Source organism: Amblyomma americanum, chromosome 1 (assembly GCF_052857255.1).
Source record: "Amblyomma americanum isolate KBUSLIRL-KWMA chromosome 1, ASM5285725v1, whole genome shotgun sequence".
NCBI classification, from domain to species: Eukaryota; Metazoa; Arthropoda; class Arachnida; order Ixodida; family Ixodidae; genus Amblyomma; species Amblyomma americanum.
Genome location: NC_135497.1, coordinates 506,838,178 through 506,847,521, shown reverse-complemented (window position 1 = coordinate 506,847,521; position 9,344 = coordinate 506,838,178). Strand labels below are relative to the sequence as shown.

General features: G+C 44.2%; 1 pseudogene across 1 annotated transcript; it reads left to right on the top strand.

The window, feature by feature from the left end:
* Positions 1-4,769: 4,769 nt before the first annotated feature.
* On the top strand, positions 4,770-9,016 carry LOC144128205 (uncharacterized; annotated as a pseudogene). The gene is made up of 5 exons (XR_013313722.1): positions 4,770-4,957; positions 5,798-5,974; positions 6,158-6,326; positions 6,374-6,430; positions 6,753-9,016. The product of XR_013313722.1 is annotated as an uncharacterized LOC144128205 (transcript).
* Positions 9,017-9,344: the final 328 nt, after the last annotated feature.

Sequence of the window (9,344 nt, the reverse complement as noted above, 5' to 3'; positions counted from 1 at the left end):
AAATCCTTTATAAAATAATATCTTGCATCGTGCTGTCTGAGTGGGATTTAAGTGGTCCTAGCCAGATAACAGCACTTGGCCCATGCTAACTCTTGCTCATCCTTCCTTTATTTTTCTGTAATCTCGGGCAACCCGAAAGGTATTGTACTTGGCCCTTCCCTTTTTCTTACATTCATTAATGACCTTCCTTTCAGTTGATGGGAATAACGCGCTGCACACGGACAAAAACCGGCAACTGAAACGACGGACACAGGACAAGCATCCCATTGTGCAAATCACAAATGTTCACCTTACTTTGAACGGACTACAATGTTAGCTCGTGCAAAGGGCAAGAAAGAAAATAAAAGAAGCCTTTGAGATATGTGACGCCGGTGAAGACGAGTGCGTAAGCACACCCTCGGTGCTGTTATCAAGTGAGGAGTTAGATCTAATAAAGAAACGAAGGAGCGTGCGACACAGCCGGTGGCAATGAATTGATTGTTTGAGCATGTGCATGAAATGTATTTATGTGCCCTCGTACCAGAATAAATTTTTGTTGTTAGTGCGCGCTTGTCCTGTGTCCGTCGTTTCAATTGTCGGTTTTTGTCCGTGTGTAGCGCGTTTTTCCCATCAAATGTACAACCAACTAGCCCACATTGCTGCCTTGCTTCCTTTCACTGTTTCATTTAATTAGTCTTCCTTTACTGCTATATGGTCTGCCATCCCACTATCAATAACAACATTCCAACACTCCAGAACAACCGTCTCTGTGCTCGGGAATGGCATATTTGGCAATGTTAATAGGACTTTATAATTAGTTTTTATTGTCAGCCATACCCGTCTCCATTACGAGCTGATATGTGTCAGTGTTTCCTTTCTGCTTTTATCCTACCCTGTTTCAAGCGAAGCAACACAGAGACTTCCATTATGCGATGTGGTTAAAATGCTAGGCGCGTGTTTTTACGCATGTGACATGTGCGTATGTCATTTTATCCTTATCCTCATTGAAATGTCCAGTCAGGCATGTTATGGGGCATCATTTACAGTGTTTTTAAAAGGGTGCCTCCTTCTCCTCTATAATAAAGCTAAATTTCACATACAGTTCTGTCATCATGAATGGAGTCAGATTGCAGCTGCTGTGAATTTTGTGTGCGAATGGGATTTTCTTAGATTCACGGCAGTGAAACGCATGGAAAGGCACAAACCTGTAATTTATTTATAGAGTTGCTGTCTTCCTTACATTAACAACAAGAGTTTTCATATAATGCCCTAAGGAGGATTATCATTTTGGTGCATTATTTTGAAGAAAGAGGCCACAAAACAATACATTTCTTTGCCTAATACATGAAGCCCTTTTAGGACTGTTTAAATTCACATACACTCCCTGTATGGAGCCGAAAAGTAGGCATAGCCTAGGCAAAGATCTTCAAGCAGTTAGGTTTACAATAAGTCATTTTAACATAAGGTATGCCTAAAGGAAGCTTTGCCAGTTTGAAAACCAAACTGGCAATGAAATAAGCTTTACTTTGCAGAAGATAATGCTAATACCAACAGTTAGCACGGTCAAACATTTTATACATGACAAGTTGTGCAGGAAATGCTCACCTTTATCTGCTGTTTGGGAAAAAAAGAAAAAGGTCTTAAACATTAATGTAAAACTATATGAGAGGATATACGCATGTACGCCCTTCACACACTTATATGCTTATTTTTAATTTTATTCTGTTTTGGAACAACACAGCTTTCATCTTGTAAATATATTTCTACAAATTCTGCTTGACATAACCACTATGCATGGTCAGTGCATCCTGTTTCCCTGAATATATGAAGTATTCTTTCCCAACCTTAACCAGGAGCCGTCCAGATGTAAGCCAGTTTACCAACTCCCACATCATTTTATGTTTGCACTGAAGGTAAAAGGCATGCATGGCCTTTTACTAAATACTAAGCAACCACTTTGTTTTCATTCACATGGGCACTTTCAGAATTTTTTGGAGTTGTACAGATAACATGCCAGCTTGTTTCTGCATGTGTCACCATTGACTGGCTCTGAGCAGAACTCTCCAGGCTTTTGGCACTTCTGCATTCTAGCTTGTGCAATTGTCATTGCAATATGAGCTAAGGAATGAGTGCTAAAATAAAACTGGTCGCCCGCTGTCAGTGCGAAAAACAAAGCTGTGCATTTGAGTGCAGTGATAGATGGCTTAGCCCCTTTAATTGTCACCACACTGTTCTATTTCAATTTCGCCTTTTCTAACGGACCGAATAACATTACAGAAAGAAAGCAGTACTGTTGAACGGTCACTTTTCGGTGAAATGCACAACTTCTGCAGTTACAACTGATTTTACATATTCCAAATTATTGGGAATGCCATAATTTTCTTGTGTATTTGGGTTCGTATTCGACAGCAGAGTACTAAAATATGGAATTTTTAATACATGCACAATTCAGATACACACTAAATATATCGACGAATAGATAGATAAGTGTCTTTGGCAATAATGTTAAGTGGGGAGACAGCAAGGAGGCCTGTTTACTTGACATTCTTACTGTCAACTAAAGTGTGCATGGGTTAATGGAAAAGCTACAAAATAAAGGAAATTTAAATACATGTAAAAAGACTGCAGTGTGCTAGTTTGAATAATTGATGATTTTACCTGTGCCTGGTCTCAGCTATGTGAATTTCCCAGTTATAATTACAAACGATCGAATATGTACTGCTAACCTATAGCTTGTTCTAGTGCCGTATCCTTGACTACGAGAATTCGTGATACGAATCGCGTCGTCGTTCTGAAATCGTTATTGCATGTTAGGGTATAGCGTAACTTTCAATGGGGGCACTCTTCAATAATTAGGAGGCAAAAACCTTAGATCGTAGTTAGAACGGTTGCATATATGGGTGGTCTTCAGCGGAGTCTAGCCGACTAGTGGTCGAACGAGTTGTGTGACGATCGCGGTGTGATGCTTTTTATCAATTTCTGGAATAGAAACAGTGCAAACGTTATCGTTTCCCGCGACGCTGTTTTAGAATCTCGCCTGCGGTGTTGCAAAGTTTGTTGCGACTTCGTTCGTGGACGTCAGAATCGGCCGCGCCGAGATTCATGGCTATCACAGCCGATCGCGGTTTTACCTGCTATGAAAAATCTCACAGTTAAACATGTATTGGGTGAGCCACCATATCAATGTTGGTGTATTCGTACGGCAAGATATCTTCGTGTTTTGCTACGGCACACGCCTGTGCTGCCACACGGGCGGCACTGACGAGCGCGCCAATCAGAACGCCGGAGTCGTCCGCTCGGTCGCATGCAGCGAACTTGATCGTACAACACCTCATCCGCAACGCACCCTAACGCGGCCGTGAGCATGGTCGCAAGGACGCGAGCGCACGCGGAAAAAAAAGTGATTGTAGAGCGCTCTTTAGACTGAAAACTAAACATTTTGACAGATTTGCCTGTCTGGTTGGGTTTGAAGACTTATGATAAAGGGCACAAGTCCAACCAAAAATTTTAACTTTAACCCAATGTTTCGAAGCCGACTCGGTTCCTTCATCAGGGGTGACTGTAGCTAAGCGCAGTAGCTAAGCGTCTTTAAGTATGGAGGGGAGGAGGGGGGGGGGGGGGGAGGGGGGTCAAAGGAACGACTGCTGTGACGCGAAAGGCGCGGAGGAGTTGGAGGGGGGTTTCGGCTGTTAGTCCCGCTGGCGCACTGCAGGGAGGTGGTGACTGGCGACTTTTTTTCGTTGAGTTGAAGAGCGAAGTCCCTGGGGGCAGGTTTCCTTTTGTGCGGTTGATATTGTTCGGGGTGGTTTGGATATACCAGGAATCCAGAAGGAGCCTTTTGTGGTAATTTGTTTCGGTTCCGGGAATGCATGTTTCTTCGAAGTTGATTCTATGGTCGGAGTCCTCGGAATGTTCGGCTACTAGATTGCGTTCTCTTGCGAATTTGCGTTTTTTTTTTTGGTTTTGGAGTTGTGCCGTTTATTATAAGCGCCCTTTAGAGTGAGCGAAGGGCCATGCCTGACGGAAGAGGGGGAGTCAGGCAGAGAGAGAAAAAAAAAAGAAAAGAGCTAGATACGCGCTCGAAGGAGCCCATCCCGGGTATGGGTAAGCGTGGGAAAAAAACGAGCTAGAGTCGGGCTCGAAGGTAGGTCTCCTCAATGAATGCAAGGAGCAGCCACAGGGCTCGTTGCTTCGTTTCGCGGGGGCCGGGTGGGAAGAGCAGGTTTTTACAGCTTTTGGGTGGGAGGCCAAGTTTCCTGAAGCCTTCCTGCATTGTAGCCATGGGGTTAGCAAAAGCAGGGCAGGCACAGAGCAGATGTTGGAGGGTCTCGACAGCACCACAATTGGAGCAAAATGGAGTGTCTAGACCGCGCAGGCGGTGGGTGCGCTCGGCTGTCCAGATACAGCCTATGCGCATGCGAAGGGGAAGGGCCCTTTCGCGGACGTCATAATCTGGAAGGCGAAGGGGACGCGGAGGGGTGCTGGAGGCAACTCGAGCATCAGGATGGAGAACAATTGCGCGCCTGTGGATTGCTAGGCGTGCAACATCAAATGCAGAAATACTGTCGCAGACGGCGATGGAGTGCGCGTGGGCCTTTCTGGCATATTCATCAGCAATGCAGTTTGACTGAACAGGCCGCGCCCTCTGGCGGCCCATGCAAGAAGCACGAAGGCGTTGGCGTGCACGGGTCTTTCATGGCTGCCGTTGCTTAGCGTGGGATCTCTGGGCTTTTCTCTCCGCGTCTTTCGCGTCTGAAATAGGTACGCCTGTTCCTGCAATTGAGGGCCCGATGGCATCATCGGAATCGTGCCATCGCTCTCCTGCCAAAGCTGCGAAGAGAAGTGGGCGCAGGTATTGCTCTGTCAAAGACTGTCACAGTCGCGAAGGGACGCCGGGCGTGAAGCTGTACAGCTTTCCGTCAAAGCCTTGGGAGAAAACACGAAGACAGAAATGAATTACCGCTGTGCGACGAGTCAAGTAAGTGAATTCCTATTTGTGAATGGTAATTTCTGCATGTTACAAAGTAGCCAACGAGGAGGTTCATTATTCAGTTGGCTCAGTCCGGTAACAATTTTGTTTGTTAGGGTACGGGTGGTTTGCACGATGCGGCATATCTACCTGACGAAATAAAGAGAGTGCACCATGACATTTGGAACGAGTTCGCGACGCACTGCGCTTCGTCGTTTGTGGCGCGTAATTCTTTTCTGAGAATGACGACCAAACTACTCGCAGATATGTTCACCGCAAGTAGTACGAAAGAAGCCGTCCTCCGTTTTGGTGCTCCTTAATTTTTTTTTGATACTACATGCTCTTCGCGGCGATGGGTGGTTGACGTTGGCGGGCAAAAGCTGCAGAGAACTTTTACTACATCTGAATCAGTGCGAAAGCACGGATTTGTGCCACGTAGAAGACGACGATGAGCGGGACGGAGCGCTCGCGCTAGGCAAGCTGCGAGCAGACAACACGGACGATTTTGCTGTGGGTCGGTACCCATCGAATTAGTGCTTACGCACTAAAAAGACGCCCAGTGCCCGGCGCTGTCAGGCGCCTTTAGTCTCCGCTTTTGCTGTTCACTCATGCGAATTATCGCTAACTGCTGCATTAGTGCGTAATCTGCTCTCCGTTCTTGAAACTGAAAAATTGTTCCCGCATTCCAGCAGGGAAGAAAACTGTGTGAACTGTGTGAGGTCTGTAATACCTAGATAAATAATTTCTATGCGTAGCGTATATTCCTGCTTTAATAATGACCCTTTCGATGGTTGATTCCGCTATATCTCTTGCAGCAGAATGATGTTAATTGTGTTTTACTCGTTTCAGTTTTGGGGACTCCTCAAGCTGGCAACCAAATAGAGATTCCAGGGTGTGCTCCAAGCACTTTGTCAATGGCGAAAAAAGCACAATTGAAAGCCACCCTAGCTACGTACCTACGATTTTTCCAACAGTGTACAAAAAACGTTCCACTTCGCCTTCTGCTCAGCTAGCTAGAGTTAGCGGGTAAGCTTGTCTCTGGTGTGCCACTTGGCTCTAGTTTGCTGCGAAAGCTGGGCATCTTGGATGCATGTTTCCTTTTATTTAGCCCTCACCGTAAAGCGGTTGGTCTCTGCGTGTACCAAAACAAAAGCCATGTGTGCTTGCAAGTAAGATTTAGTTGAATTAAAGCTTCAGTTTAATGTGCAGGTGGAAACAGCGGCACTCTGTGTCGTCATGTGCCCCTTCTGCTGCCCCTGAATCGCCTGTTGCCACTGCATCACCATTTGCTGCCGCATCATCTGATGGCCTCGGATCAGCTTTTGCCAACGCAGCTGAGGCAGCAGGAGCCAATGCCACCAGCAGCTTTGCCACGGGTGTTGAGGAACTCGTCCAGACGAGTTGCATGAGTTGAGGTTATTGGAGGGCTTGGATCTACTGTCCACTGTTGCTGCTGGGCTTCGGACTACAGCAAAATCCATGGTAAGCTTCTAAAAATTGTGAGAACTGAAGTTGGATGTGTACAGGAAACTAATATTGTGCTTCTGTATTACACAATTTTGAGCTACGCACCTCTGTGTAGCATAGGCAACAAGTTAGCAGTGTTGCGCTATTACTGCCCATTCCCTTCTCCCGGCTTTTCAGGGTAACACTTTAAACACAAATGTGACAGCGCTTTTCTGGTTGGGGAATATAGAGATGCTTATTTATTATCGATAACTTGCACCACATTATGACTAATGAGAATAAGGTTCCCATTGTAAGCTAGCATGTATATATTCTTTCTTATTGCCATTTTCCACAGCAAACCCAAACTGAAGATGCAAGCTTGTGCAGAAAATATTTTACAGTGTTCATGTGCCTCATCGATGAATCAGGTGCATCAACTCAAGTAACACACCTCGAGACATGCGACAGCAGTGTACAGCACCAGCCAGAGGTTACTAGCAAGCACTGTGGACCTGACCACAGAACTAGCTACTTCTCTGGCTATGACAGCATTGCTGAGTCAGCAAATGCGTTACAAGATCTTTGTAGTGTTAGCAAAGTAGTCTTCGCATTGCTTCTAAGCATACTGCCACCTTCATCGGAAAGAAAGTGTGATGTCACAGCTCAAAATAGACTTCTTTTATTTCTTATGAAGTTGAAGGTTGGCATCAGCTACTCTTCACTGGCTGTTCTTTTCTCTGTGAGTGAAACATCCGCATCGCGGCATTTCAAAAGTGTTCTGAAGACACTCTCTGTGGCAACTAAAAAATGGATTTTTCGGCCCCCATCACGAGTGATTGAGGCCACAATGCCAGACAGTTTCAGGGTGCATTATCCCGGATGCACAATGATTATTGACTGCACGGAAATACGTACTGAGCAGCCATCAACAGTGCAGCAAGAACGAGTCCTATACTCAAATTACAAAGGGGCATACACACTTAAGTTTTTGGTATGCATAACACCAGGAGGGATGATATATTTTTGCTCGAAAGCTTACGGTGGTAGGGTGTCTGATGCACACATAACAGTTGATTCTGATTTTCTAGACATTGTTCAAGCTGGGGATACAGTTCTTGCCGACAAGGGACTCCCATGCATTCAAACACTTCTAGGCAACCAAAATGCTGTCCTGGTTATGCCCCCATTTCTTCATGGATCTCAGTTCACACCAGAAGAGGTTAGGGACACTTAAAATATTGCTCAAGTGAGGATTCATGTTGAAAGGATGATTCAGAGGATTAAAATATATAATGTCTTAAACAACAAGGTGCCGACTGAGCTCATCCCTTGTATGACTGATGTCTTCCATGTCTGCTGTGTGCTAGCTAACCTCCAGCTCCCAATAATTAAACGCAAAGAGGAGCCGCAGTCATCTGTCATGTCTTCATCCTGAACCATCCACTACATTGGCCTCGCCCTTGATAACTTGAAACAAAGGTTATGGCAAGTCCGAGTCCACCAGCCATTGTTTCAACAAGAGAATTGTCTTTTTCTGGGCTGCCGGAAATTTAGACATCACTTTTGTCAGAATATTACCTGGTGGACCGACGCATCCAAACCTTCATCAGTTGGTTCCGTGTTCTCAAGAATCCCATCTTCTTGTTGTCTCTGTGCCATGGATACTAATTCTGGATTGTTAATTGTTTGGGCTTGCTCCTGTTCATTAAGAGTATTTGCATTTTATTTCTTAAAAGTTGGACATGAGAAACACTGCAGCGGTGGGCTGTGAATTATCATATTTATTTTATTAGGGCTCTTCAATGTGTTCCGATATTACACAGGCACTGACCAGTTTTTGTAGACTGTAGGGGCTGTTTCAATGCATGTTAGGACTTTAATGACGTTTCGGTCCGAAACTTATCTCACAGGGTGTTTATGACCTGCATGAGTTTAAGTAGGGGAGATGAGTTCAGAATTGTAAGTGGACGTGTGATGCTGTACTGTGGGTATGACCCGTTTTTGTGTGCATGAAATTATGAGACTGGCTTGAGCTATTTGCCATAGTTTGGTGTAGATAAACAAACTCATCAATGTACCGGGAGCATTTGTGAATAATTCATTGTCACCTGACTATACCTGGCAGTGGATCTTGTGTGCAAGTGAAGATATATTTATTTTCCAGTTTTATGTTCTTTAATTTCTCCATGAAATTTTAGGTTTTCTGATGTCATCGCTGTTGTGCAATTATGTACTGAACTGAGCCATTTTGCTTCAGACGTTCTAACAAATGCATTGCTTGCGTGAGCAAGCAACAGTCGCTTTTTGTAGTCAAGTTTTTGACATTTTTGTTTTCTTGTCAGTTTGTACCTAGGCATTAGTTTTGTAGATTTTTTCGGTGGCATACTTGTATGATCTCTTTATATTGAATATAAATATTCATATTTAACTTATTTCTTCTCCTGCTACAAGTTGCCTTTTTGCCTGTTCTGAAAAGCACAATTGTTGGTCTTCTCAAATGATGCGTTCAAACGCTTTTGAAATGAGCTTGTGTTTTTAGTGAGGCAGCTTTCAGTGTTGTGTATGCATGAAGCAAGAGAGCTGGCAGACAGTGGTCACAATTGCTAGATCCCTTATTTTTCTGGCAATTTCAATTTCATAACCACCCTATGTACTGTTGGGATGTTATCATTTGCTTACTGTGTGCAATAAAAGATGGAAACGTGAAATGTTTTCTCCCATTGCATTTGGGGCCAAAGTCTGATAGTACAGACAAATCTCTGTGAACCTGTTCTTTATTTTGCTGCAGCCGGCAGAAGAAAATCAAAATAAAACTGTTCAAAGGCTGGTATTGCCTTTTGAAGAAAACTATCATCCCTGTTTACCTAAAAAATAACATTTTCTTTGCTGGAATAAACAAAAAAAGCATTTTTTTACATTCAGTAAGTACAGCAATATCTGCACTTGG